Source organism: Euprymna scolopes, chromosome 36 (assembly GCF_053919585.1).
Source record: "Euprymna scolopes isolate OS-2025 chromosome 36, ASM5391958v1, whole genome shotgun sequence".
Lineage (NCBI taxonomy): Eukaryota > Metazoa > Mollusca > Cephalopoda > Sepiida > Sepiolidae > Euprymna > Euprymna scolopes.
Genome location: NC_136517.1, coordinates 47470301 through 47482495, shown reverse-complemented (window position 1 = coordinate 47482495; position 12195 = coordinate 47470301). Strand labels below are relative to the sequence as shown.

The following is a 12195-nucleotide window of genomic DNA, read 5'->3' as shown; positions in this document are numbered from 1 at the left end:
TATCAAAGATCTCATTGAATACAGTCTGTAATGTTTCCTGGAAACTGAGTGACAACAAGTCTCTCCATCTCTTTCGATGCCATTTGCATTATTATTATCATTATATTATTACGCTTATCGACCGTCCGTTATCATCATCCCTAAAAAAGGAAAGTGGAATATTCCATCCAAAAAGTGGAATTATTCCAAATAAACCTTGTCACCTTTAAAAAAGAAATATAAAAAAAAAGAAAAAATTTTAAAAAATTGGTGTCGCTGTTGATGCAAAGCTATTAAAACTGATTTGTCTTTCTTGGCCTTTTGGCTAAGATCAAAGTGTAGTATCTGTTCTTCAGGTGCTACTTTCAATTTCTTCTCTTTAAGTGGAAGAGAAATCCTTTACGACTAAGACAATTTTTTCTCCACGTTAAAAAACGACCCTGGTGTCTAAATCTGTCCCGTGGGGAGGCATTGTAAATAGGTACTATATTTAATGTAACAAAGTTTTAATATTAAAAAAGTAACTGGAAAATGTTATTTTTGATTTAATTACAAAATGCCCTGGAAATGCCACTTCTAGTTAATTATAAAATGCCCTGGAAAATGTCCGTTCTAATTATTTTTTTTGTTTACTTGCCTCCCCACAAGGGTGGAATTGGACATGAGGTCGGTTATAAATTTAGGGGGAAACCAGCTCCCCAAAAAGGGCACTCTGGTCAATAACAAAAATAAAAATTGTATCAGTAATGAAGGATTTCTCCTCCATTAACCAAGACCAAAAAAGGGGGATTTAAGTCACTGGAATGCTGAAACTGATACAACACTCAGAAATATATGTTGAAGAAATGGTTGCATAATCTCTAACCGTGTTAATGCTTTTATGTATTACTTTCGAAAAGCTGCTGAAACAGTTTATTATTTAAACATTACTTTATTTCAAGTATATTTTAAGCAGTGGGTTACGGGATATGAAGTCAATCCCGGAAATTACTCAAACCGTTTACGATTTAAACATTACTTTATTTCATGTGAATTTTTAACAGTGGGGTGGAGGATATTAAATCAGTCCCGAAAATAGGTGAAACCGTTTACGCATTACACATTACTTTATTTAATGTATATTTTTAACATTGGGGCGGGAAATATGAAGTCAGTTCCTGAAATTTTTTGATTAAAAAACATCTATAAAAACTATTTGAAAACCAAAAAATATTTAACCAGGTATATATAAAATTAACCTTTATTGGCTACAGTAATATTTATTTCTTGTATGTATATATTTTTTCCTATAGTTTTTTTGTTAGCTTCTCAGCTAAATATACGGAAATAAACCATAAACACAACATTATATGTAATATATATAGAAATCACAGCATATGCTCACATTCGAAGTTTTTCTCTTTTTAATACTTTTTCTACCGGTTGAAACGCTTCAGTCAATCGGAATAAATTCAACCAGTTGAATCAAATTACTATACACGTTTATTTAAAAAAATTGGTTAAATATTAAATTAAATTAATTTAAAAAATTAATTATTTTAATTTAAAAAATTTTTTAATGAAAAACAAACAAACAAATACATTCATTCACCTGAAAAAAGCATATTGCCACTGCTACTCAAACAACTACTTTGATTTATAGAGACACTCTAAGTAGGGAGTTGTGTAGCAAGATAGTAATTCAAACTGCATTTAAATGTCTGCGTGTGGGCGCAATCGGAGAAATATGGAGCAGGGAGGCAATTCCAAAGGCAAGTGGTCCGAGAATAAAGTTCCTGGATTAGAAGGTTTTCCGCGCCTGGGGACCTCTGCAGTGAAGGGATGTGATTTTGCTGCTACTAGTTGTATATATATTATTTCAGTACAAGTTCGTGGAAGTACTTGTAAAACGAAAACGGAGGGGATAACATGCTCTTGTTTCGTTAGCCATAACCCGGTAGAAGTTTTATAGATAAGGAATCATGGTGTAACGGATAAAGTACTAAGAAAAATTCAATAGTAAATGACACTTTTCTGGAGGTTCAAGGTTCAATCCTCAGTGCGAGCGAAACTTAGAATACAATGACAAAGTTACTTATGACTGACAAAACGAGAGCGTGAATTAAATAAAGGGCATCGTTGGAAATTCCCGAGTTTGGCAGAAAGATTCTCAAGTTTGACAAGAAACAGTACAAGATAGCCGGGTGTTACATCGACTATAAACATTGTGAAAATAACACTCACTACGAGAATAGTAGTCCGAAAAATTCCCAAAGAATACAAATCATCAATCCTCATCTAAAAATATAGAAATACGTAAAAGTTTAATCTTACGGGGTAAAACGATAAATTTGTCGCCCTAAAAAACCCAACAACACTACAAGTTTATTTTAAAACTTTTATTGAAAAAAAAAAAAGATCAATTCAGGTAACTTGATTATGTAAGAGAGTTGACATCTATTCAATGTAGCTACCTTCAGCCTCAATCATCGCCTCGATACGGGTTCAGTACTGAGATTATGCTTTTCTACAGGTCCGGCAAGAGCTCGGCGAATACTCGGCGGATGGCGACGATCAGGCTGGCTTTGGTGTTGTGGAAGGTCATGTTGGTAATGTTCTTGACGTATGACCACACGTAGTAGTCCAGCGGGTTCAGGTCGTGGAAAGAAAGGCCAGTGAAAGAAGGGTACCAAATCGTAGCATTCCTTTTGATGCCAAGCCTACGTCTCTTTGGACTTGTGGGCAGTCGTTGAGTTCTGCTACACTCAAGGTCTGCCAGCGGCCGCCTGAATGCACCAGGGGATCACAGATATACTTTGGTGTTGACTTTCAAGCCGACTTCGAAGTGAGGTGGCATGATGAAACCATACCAAATATCATAACCGTGTCCGGATACTTAGTTGAGCTGTGCCCTCAAGCGTTGAACCTTCCAGATGTGCATTTTGAGGGTATTAGCAATGGCCTTGTTTTCATAATTTTGGATCTGTAGAGAGCATGAGTTGTATAGCGGCGCATCTCCGATCTCGCTCGTTGAACATTGTGTCACTTGCAGACATGATAAAAGGCTTCTATCGCTCTTTAGATTTGTACACAACTGCCAACTAGTAGATGGTCTGCAAAAAAAAAAAAAAAAAAAAAAGAAAACCGTTCATCAAACGAAAATGGAATCATGTCTTTTCTAGAGCGACAATTTTAGCGTTCCACCATGTATTTCCATTTCTATCTCTGCTAATACGGTTCGATCTTTGGACACTCGCTGTATTTATTCTTCGTTCGTTCGAACACGCCCACTTTTATCTCTGGTGATAAAACGTGTCATTCATGTTTGAGTGCCTTTTGGACAAATAGATCTTTTAAAACGTTCATCACATTTTGTGTATGTTCTTTTTCGGTCCTGTTTGAAAGGCGGGGAGATTCCTTTGCTTAAAGGAACATAGGTAAGATTCTAACAGACACACCGTCACAATGACAAACCGATGCCACATATATTACACGCTACGTCAGGAATCGTCGCAGTATTGAAAGGTGAGTAAGGAGGGGATAGTCAAGAGAGAAAAGCAAGTTATGGTAGCGTTAGTGTCGATCGTTACTCAAACAAGTGAGGCACCAGCACCGATCCTTATGAAGCCAAAAGTTTTGAGTGAGAATACAGCTTATAAAAAAAGGCCATGATCACGTGATCATGCAATCCACAAAAACATCATTCGTAACAAGCTCGTCTCTTACCCCATTCTGAACTTTTGTGTTTACAATATTGAACTTGACATTTTCACCAAGTGCGAACGAGAAGGCGATCGATTTTTAAAGTCAACAAGGTTTACTCGAGTTCCTCTCCACGCTTCATACACACTACCACGACCGCAGTTAGAAAATGTGACGTAATGTACCCCGCATTTACTAAAGTATTATTCTGGAGGTTATGACCTCTTTTCCCCTGGAGATTTTTTTTTAATTGACGCTTATTCACCCCCAAAAGGCACATTGCCACTTGAAACATAAGGGACTACTATTTCGGACCGTATTTTACAGGAGACTATGTAAACAGATGAACAAGATGTTGGTTTACATTACATTTAAACTTTTGAATGTCAGTACAGTCAGGGAAGCAGGTAGCAGAGGAATAAATTCCAAAGTACGACAGTCCGAATGAAGAAACTATTAGAGTAGAACATCCGGACATCTACGAAGAAGTGGTGGTATTTTGGTGTTAAACGGGTCTCTCGAGGGTATTTCCGTCGAGGGGATACAAGTGCAATAGGTTTATCAGAGCACTTTTTATTAAAATGTTTATAAAACAGGCAAAAAGATGTAACATTGCAGCGATGGGTTAGGGGTTGGAGCTTAGTTGACAGTGCGAGGCCTATTATATTGACTAAGAGGGAGAAACTAGTGGTGGACACAGTTTTGGAAAAGACACTTTATGCATTCGTTAATGATGACTTTGTAGAGATACAGAATGCTCTCAAGTATAAGTATTTTTTATCACAGTAGAGAGAGAGAGAGAGAGAGAGAGTGAAAGAGAGAGAGAAAAAGAGAGAGAGAGAGGACCTTCTTTGCAACAGCCTTTGCAATGTCCTCAATGTATTTGTCTCAGTTTATGTTGTCTGTGAATATTAAGCAGAGGAGTTTGGAGGATGAGCTCTTAGGTAAGGTGTTTGTAACCATGGCAATCGATAGTCGAAAAGACTTCTTGTATTTGTTATTAAACGCAAATTCTGTAATGTCCCTGTTATGTCCTTGAGTTTTTGATAACTGGATTATACATTATAGATGAGTTGTTTTATTTTTTGTCACTATAGAAAATTAGGTTTTGTATGGAATCGAAGTTCTGAAGCATTAAGGATCGAAAGATTTTAATCGTAACGAAAAAAAAAAAATTCATATACTGTTTTTACGTTTTTACATGACCCAATCACCTTCGTGACTGCGCTACGATAAAATAACACAAAACGAGTTTTTGATGCAAATTAGTTAAACCCTAGGTGTTTGTGTGACACCGTCGCGTAACGTAGAAATACGAATTTCAACGTTGTCCGTGGATAGCAGTATGGTCGCATCAGTCTCTAGCAATTTTCTTCTCGGCTCGATGTACTTTTACCCAGCTTCAATTCCAGTCTCTTCTATCTCTCTCGTGGAACCGACGAGTCGATAACTGTCCCAAACTGGAAAATTGTCTTCAAGCCTATCCAAGTGGTAACTGTTATCAAATGTTTTATCAATCGTCACACATAAGACTCCGCAAACCGCCTTCAACCATCGTAAAACTGTCGTAAAACCTTTCGAAATTCCGCGCAGATTTTGGAATTCTACATATGAAGAAAGTCGAAGGTTACATAAACTGAAAAGTTATGAAAATAATACTCAATATAGGAACAGTAACTCGAAGAATCCATATAATAAGAATAATCAATCCTCATGTAAAAATATCAGGAACGTAATATATATATATATATATATATATATATATATATATATATATATATATATATATATATATATATATATATGAGTGTGTGTGTGTGTGTGTGTGTGTGTACGTGCGCCGTGACTGTCGTAAAAGCAGGCCCTAAATGAAGTACGCTTAATATAAAAACATAAATTAATCATTGTAGGTTGTTTATAAAATTTTATAAAACTCTATTTTGCATTGAAATGAAAAAGGAAATATATATATATATATATATATATATATATATATATATTTCTGTAGAAATATATTTCCTTGTTATATATCAATCCTATTTTAAGAAGCTCAATGTAATTACAGACCAATATAGAGAATAAATGACAAAAACTTATATTTCAAAATTCATGATGTTGACCATCTTATAATTTATTCCTATAATTCAGTTGACTTATACAATTCTAAAACATATCCTGTCAAGAATTGTATAAGTCAACTGAATTAAAAGAATAAATTATAAGATGGTCAACATCATAAATTTTGGAATATAACTTTTCCCTCTCTCTCTCTCTCTCTCTCTCTCTGTATATATATATATATACATATATATATATATATATATTAATATTTCTTGAGTATCCTGTCGAGTAATAAATTCATGTAAAGTTCATGTACACTCTTAAATGGTGCTCTTCTCCCTCTCTCCACACACACACACACACACACACACACACACACACACACACACACACACACACACACACACACACACACACATATATATATGTGTATAACAGTGACTGATTTACAAAGATAACTTAGAAGGGCATATAGAACATGTGGCATCAAAGTGGTGAAAATCACAAAACATTAGGTTATCTCGAACATAAACAAAAATACACGTATTGTCAGGGTAAACAAGGAGAGATAGTCGTTAGCGACTAAAAATAAATACGACTTATGTTGATGATATCTTTGGACGTATAGTTTCAGTCAACAAAGCAAATCCCAACACAACTACAACTGTGAAAGGTATCTGACAGGAATTGCATCAGAGTTATGGCAAACCATAAATAACATTGAGAATCAGATAAATGGAAATAGGTTGAATCTGGTTTCTAAATTCGCATCTTGGTAAATTTGATGTATGGTGTGCATAGAACGTTAAATATTGAGAAATACTTATTACACGATGCATAATCATGAATTACTACGTAGAAAGACTACGTTGATTGTCCTATTGAAGAAGCCAGTCCTATTTTTATTTGCCAAATAAAAAAATCTTTGAAGCTCACCAGATCACTTAAAAAAAAGACATTTACAACAAAAAATATTTCTCGCCATTTCTTGCCTGGGAATCCTATTTTTATACAAAATTGGCTTCTTAAAATATAGCACTGTTGTCACATCTGAGGAGAAACTGCTCAGAGCACCTTTGCATGCCTTGACAAGGTTTAAAACCAGCTTCGAAATTTAGTAGATGTTGCTCTTTGCTTCTTAGAACCTCTTTCTCACAGAAGAGACGTTGCGAGTCTATGTCTGCCCATCGTTATTTTCATAGTAAGTTCTCGATAAAGCTCTAATCTATTGCTCCCCTACAAAACTTTCGCAACAAGCACTCGTCTATCTGCAACCACTATCAACAATTTTACCTACTTTTATCTGTGTCTAAGTCTAAACACAAATACGATTAACACAGTTTCTTTCCTAGTACTAACCGCCTGTGGAACTCTGTACTGTGGCCTACTTTCCAGCTGACTGCAACATTGAGTTTTCAAGTACAATGTAAACAGGTTCTTGTCGAGCCGTCTTCTTAAATAATCTAATTCTACCCATTTTATTACTACTACAGAGCACTATTGTCCCCCTGACCGCCTTACACTCATTAACCTTTATCCTCGAGTGGCGTCCAGTACGATGGCCTCTTTGCAAAAAGGTTCCCTTTTATTGGATGCCGATTCTCTAAAAATGACGGAGAAAGGCGTCAAATGTTTTAAATATATAATTTAAGCATTGAAATAAAAAAAAAGATAGGTTTCTATAGTTAATGTAACTGGAGATTTGATATCCGCCTGAAGCCGAGCCTATACTCTTTTTTTTACATTATATATATTATTGTACTATATATTAATGGAGTGTCGTGTATGTTATATTGTATGGATCCTCCCAGGCATTGCTCCCTCCTCTGGTCCTTATAGTGTCAGTTTTGTTGTCATCAAATCATCTTCCCAAGCATTACTTTCTTCTTTAGCTGGTGTATTATATATAGCATATGCTTGATGACCCTCTAAAGCGAGATAAAATATGCAATATGCAATCAGAAGAAGGGTATATTATTGGAACTTTAACAATATACTAGTCTACCCGTTAGCTCTTAAAGGGTTAGATGAAAAATGTTAAAAATAAAAAGAGATTTTGAGATTATATTGTTTTTTATTGTCTTGAGAAAACTTTTTTTTAATGATGAGTGAAAAAATAAATAAAATAACACCCCAGGAAGCCTCCAGAGTGCTATTGCAAGCATTAATTAAAATTAAGGAGGGCTTACTAAAAGCACTACTAAAACCAAGTTTCTGCCTCCCCCTCTTTGAAAAGAAAATATTTTTTAAGTAAGGTTTGAAACAAAAATCGTCAGAATCCACAGGAGCGCTACTAAAAGCAGTAAATACTGTTGTAGATGTGATTATATTTATATATTGTATATAAATCATTTTTTTTTACTCAATGGAGTTAAATTACATTTATTTGTAAGCTAAACACGTTAAAATAAGTTAAAATAAGTTAAAACAAAAAAACTGTTGTTGACCCTGTGAATAGCAGCTGGGCTTTTAATTAATTGTTGCGACTTGTTTACCGAATAGAACTATAAGTGCTTCTCCAGATGGACTCCTATATCTATATATGATAATTGTAAAAATTAATAGAATTCCACTCTGTAGAAGCACTGAGAAAATGAAACATGACAGTTAGAAGATACGTTCGATGTTTCTTATGTTTTAAATAAACATTCAGTTATTTAATTCAGTTTCTAATTTTCTGCTTAAACAAAGTGCTCACGAGGAATTATTTTTAAACCATACATGTTTCCTTTTTTGTCATTCCTGGCTATGGTGTAGTTCGATGCAATCTGTTATTGTCGAAGGGAAATGTATATCGTCGAATCCAGTGGGTAAGCGCTCGATCATGCGCATATCTGTAAAAATTAATAGAAATCCACTTTTAAAGCTGAAAAATAGAAACTTTAAATAAATGAATGTTTATTTAAAAAAATTTAAAAAATATATCCGAGTTGTTTGATATTCGAACCGTCATGTTTTGAAGATAATTGTATTTTATTATGTACTTATCTATTATTGTTGAAAAAAATCGAATACCAAACTTTAAGCAAATAACTCCAGCATTTTTTAATTTTGTTAAAAAATAAAATCAACTCCCATGCAAAAAAAAAAAAAAAAAAAATCTTAAGATGACATAAATGATAATAATGGGGATTCGTTAACGCTTCCCTTGTTTAAATGAAACTTTCAGTTATGCCCCTTATTTGTTGACCATAATAAGGCCACAATGGTTGCTAAGAGCTTCCACTGAAGTTTGATTTTATTTTGTGAAAAGAAAAATACTGGATGAATTTGGGTAAATTTTTGTGTACTATATTTTTTAACTTAACTGTACAAATATAGTTTTTCTGCTATTTTTTTTTTTTTTTTAAATCATTATACCATTATTATAGGCTTTAGTCCAGAGAATCACCGAGAGGCACCCTGATTCTCTCCATCTGGTGCCTTTTGACAATGAGAAGAGCGATTCCAATATACCACGTAACTATAAAAGACACGTCATGTTTCTCTTCGTCCTTTTCCTTCCCAACTTTGTTGCCTAAAACTATTCAAGTTTTGTAATATTTTTTATTTGCTGTCAAACAATGAACTATTTATTTCAACATATTCTTGGACAATGTTTTGCGAAATATTGGGGTGTCATCTAAATAAAAATAAAATAAAAAAATCTATTGCTTTGTCAAAGGTTTGAACTCACATCCCTTAGGTTATGAGAAATTTTTGTGTTTAATATATGTGACTACATCTATTTCTAATTTTCCGCCATTTCTCGCACCACTTGGCTTTTATTGTCATGCGTTATATTATAAACACGTTGACACACCAGTTCCCGTTAGATCACCGAATTTAAGCGACGTTGAGTCTGGCCAGTATTAAAATGGGTGATCATTTGGTAATACCAGGTGCTGTATGTGCTCCGAAGTCTGGAGAGAGATGGGCGCCAAATAATGTAGCTCCCTTCCCCCCAACGATTCCGGAGCATTAAGATCATCATTACCACCACCACCACCACCACCACCACCACCACCACCACCACCACCATCATCATCATCATCATCATCACCACCACCACCACCACCACCACCACCACCATCATCATCATCATCATCATCATCATCATCATCATCATCATCATCACCACCACCACCACCACCATCATCATCATCATCATCATCATCATCATCATCATCATCATCATCATCATCATCATCATCATCATCACCACCACCACCACCACCACCATCATCATCATCATCATCATCATCATCATCACCACCACCACCACCACCACCACCACCACCACCACCACCATCATCATCATCATCATCATCATCATCATCATCATCATCACCACCACCACCACCACCACCACCACCATCATCATCATCATCATCATCATCATCATCATCATCATCATCATCATCCTTGGTATTGCTTGATCGAATGAACCCACACAGAGACATCTCATTATGGTCGATGAAAACCCGATGAAATCGAAATCCCTTGTCCACTGAAGATGCCAACAATAAGTCCATTTCTCAAGTAGAAGCCTTGTTCCAACTCAGATTGAACCTTTCCGGTCAATAAGGATCAGTACAACCACGATCGACACTAGTTCCATCTTCCCTGTTATCCTTTTCGCTTGCCTTTCTTTACTTTTTTTTTTATAACACGACTATTGCTAGTTTAGCGCGTAATTTGTGTTGACGACTTGCTTTTGTGTCTGTGTGTGCGTTAGTTAGACTATTACAGTGTTCCCATTAAATCACTACTCGTATCGATCCCTTGTTTGTTCGTCAGTCTAGTATCGATTTTTTCTTCTTTTTCGTTCTTACTCATTTTTTTCGTTTCCAACTGTGTTTCGTTTTCCGTTCGTTGTTTTTGTTTTGTTCATTGTTTTTTGTTCAATGTTTCTGTTTTGTTCGTTGTTTCTTTATTCGTTTTGTCTACTGTTTCGTTTCTGCTCATTCTACATTTTTCTAATGTTTCTTTTTGGGTCATTGTTTATTTGTTCATTGTCTCTATTTTTGTTTATTATGTTGTTTATTTCATGGTTTCTCTTTTTGTCTTAGTTTTTTTTTTGTTGATTATTTATATACTGTTCATTTTTACATCTCTTTATTCATCGTTTCTCTATAATCGTTTTTGTTTCTTGTTTTTCTTTGTTTGTTGTTTCGTTTTTGTTCCTTGTTTATTTTTAGTTAATTACTCCTGTTCACTGTTTCTCTTTTTGTTCATAATTTTTCTCTTATTAATTGCTTTTTTACACATCGTTTGCTTATTCTTTCGTTGTATTTATTGTTTCATTTTGTTTCTTGTTTCATTTTGTTTCTTGTTTCATTTTGTTTATTGTTTATTTTTAGTTAATTACATTTGTTCACTGTGTTCATCTCGTTCATAATTTTTATCTTATTAATTGTTGTTTTGTATGTTTTTCTGTTTGTTCGGTGTTTCTTTTTTGTTCATTGTTTCGTTTTGTTTATTGTTTCGTTTTTGCCATTGTTTATTTTTAGTTAATTACATTTGTTCACTGTGTTCATCTCGTTCATAATTTTTATCTTATTAATTGTTGTTTTATATGTTGTTCTATTTGTTCGGTGTTTCTTTTTTGTTCATTGTTTCGTTTTTTGCCATTGTCTATTTTTAGTTAATTACTCTTGCTCTTTTCGTTCATAATTTTACTCGCATTAATTGTTGGCTTTTAATGCATCGTTTCGTCTAGTTCGGTGTTTCGTTTTTGTTCATTGTTTCGTTTTTGTTCATTGTTTCGTTTTTGTTCATTGTATCAATTCTGTTTATTGTTCAACACATGTCCAGGGTTTCATTGTTTTTCTTCTTTTTGTGCTTCATTTTTACTCATTCTTTAGTTTATTATTTCATTTGTATTATTTGGATTCATCGGACAACTGTTATCACCTTGAGTGTTATTTTCACACTGTTTCGGTTGATGTAATCTCCAACTTTTTTCAGGTGTACCTTGTCGAACTCTGGAATGTTTCTGTATCACTCAGGAATTTGGACGGAATTTTGACCGGTACCCGCTATTTACTTCAACGGGGGTAGCATGCTCTTGTTCTGTCAGCCATGACTGGATAAAGGTCTTAAGTAATTCACAATTGTATGTATTTGTAAAAAAAAAATACATTTGCGAATTATTTAGGATTATCCAGTCATGGCTGACGGAACAAGAGCATGGACCTCTTAGAACTGTGAAGGACATCGATCGTTCCTCAATCAACAAGGAAAAGGTCACTTCAAAAATGGTTTGTACTCTGTTTGCTTTGGAGTTGATATAACTCCTCGGAATAGCATTAATGGAGTGATGCCATATTCCTTTATCGCAAAATGAATGCTAATTATTTGAACTAGCGTAACGTTATGCATTGGAAAAGTGGTGTTAAATTTTTAAAGGATTTCTATATTTATATATCTATAAAAATGAGAATGTGTGTGAGGACACTTCTCAATCTATATACTCAACGGATTTTTGATCTA

At 34.5% G+C, this 12195-nt stretch overlaps 1 pseudogene; it reads left to right on the top strand.

The window, feature by feature from the left end:
* The first annotated feature begins 283 nt into the window (after positions 1-283).
* LOC145260806 (U2 spliceosomal RNA) lies at positions 284-398 on the top strand (annotated as a pseudogene).
* Positions 399-12195: the final 11797 nt, after the last annotated feature.